The sequence below is a fragment of the Pinus tabuliformis genome, chromosome 6 (assembly GCF_031772625.1).
Source record: "Pinus tabuliformis cultivar Carrire ecotype Pingquan chromosome 6, CPIR1, whole genome shotgun sequence".
Lineage (NCBI taxonomy): Eukaryota > Viridiplantae > Streptophyta > Pinopsida > Pinales > Pinaceae > Pinus > Pinus tabuliformis.
In genome coordinates this window covers 1,517,684,743-1,517,686,388 of record NC_142292.1, presented here as the reverse complement: position 1 = coordinate 1,517,686,388, position 1,646 = coordinate 1,517,684,743, and positions in this window count along the sequence as shown.

Genomic DNA, 1,646 nt, shown 5'->3' with positions numbered 1-1,646 from the left:
AGCCAAAAAAATCCCGCAGCTACCGGCTCTTTCGGTAATAGCCCGCGGAGCGCAGACTGAGGTTTCACCCGAGGTAGCAGGGGAGGGTGCTGGAACCAGGTTTCTGCACCCTAGGGATGTCTTGGTGTGGTCTGGAGGTTTCACGCACTGGTTTACAGCTCCACGCTGCTCAGTATTCGCATAGATCTAGGTTGATTATGTCTTTCTTATTAGGGCGCTATTCTATTGGAGGATGCGGTTACAAATTAACAGGGTCTTTAAGCAAACATTTAACCAACACAACTGATTCATGCATTAAAATGAACCCATATTTACATTCATTCATACCATAAGCATATTAAATTAAACAGATATTATGAAAGTCAGATTTGCGACAACTAAGAAGGAACACAGAATTTCAGAAGAAACTTATCTTTATTTCCACTTATCCTCAATACATCCAGATTTGTCCTGTGCACTCAGCTGCAGGGGTCTGCACACATAGCTACGGAATTTCCAGGCCTATGCGCACATAGCTGCAAAGGCTCTATCTATACCCTAACCCTTGACTCAGAGTTATAGACGATTTCATACTATCTTCTTCTAAAACCCATTACATTTCATCTTTTTCAAAACCAGAACTGCCTTTCCCTCATAGAGCCACGCTCTATTTATACCCTTCCTTGGCCTACGATTCCTACGCGGGCTGACTCTATTTATATTTCTGTACATTATTTTTGGGAGGACTACCCTTTGACTCAATCCTATTATACTTTGCGCTATGCATACTTTGGAGTTTTTACAATAATTTAATCAGACCTACCTTTTGGGCTTTCTGCCCCAAAACCGTTACGCGGGACCTCCACTACCCAACAATCCCCCAACAAAATCATTATGACTTGTCCTGAGTCACTCGTCGGTGCGGCTAGATTCTCTACCTTTGCTTCGTGGTTCACCTTCCTTTGAGTGGGGCTTGTTGTCCTGCTGCTCCTTCCATTTCTCCTGCAACGCTTCATCCAACTCCTGCTTTAGTGTTTCTACCACGTCTCGCAACTGATGATGCTCATTTTGCTCTACTCAGTTAACACAGAACACCCCCTCATAAGATTTTACCGCAAGTGGGGAAGCCGCATACGGGACCTCCCGGTACCACCGCAACCACTTCCGACCTTCGTATCTTCTCTTCGCACCATCTGCTGCATCTTGTGTTGCAATTTTGCAAGACCCTGGCTGTTGTCCGCAAGATCCCAATCTTTGAGGGACATTAGAGACGACTTATTAACTGCATATCTACCCGTGGTCGTCGTCTGTCCATCCTTTCGTTGTTTTTTCGTAATGTGTTGACCTGTCCCTGGGCGAGGCGATGGCATCTGGACCAATTCCGCTTTGTGTTCCCTCTTTTCCGGTACATCCCCTACCAATGATACTATAGCCTGCGGGACGCTCATAGTGGTCAACACCGTACTCCTTAGAGAGTCTTGCTTCTCCATCGGCCAGATCACTACCGTTGGGCGCATGCCTTGTGCAGAGATAATGAATAGCTTCATATGTGTTTCCGAAGTGTAGGCCACCCTTGGTGATTTATAAGCCATGCAAATTTCAAATTCACTGCTTACCGCCTGTTCTAGCACGTGTAAACTGCTCGTGTAAAATCTGTGGCAACTTGT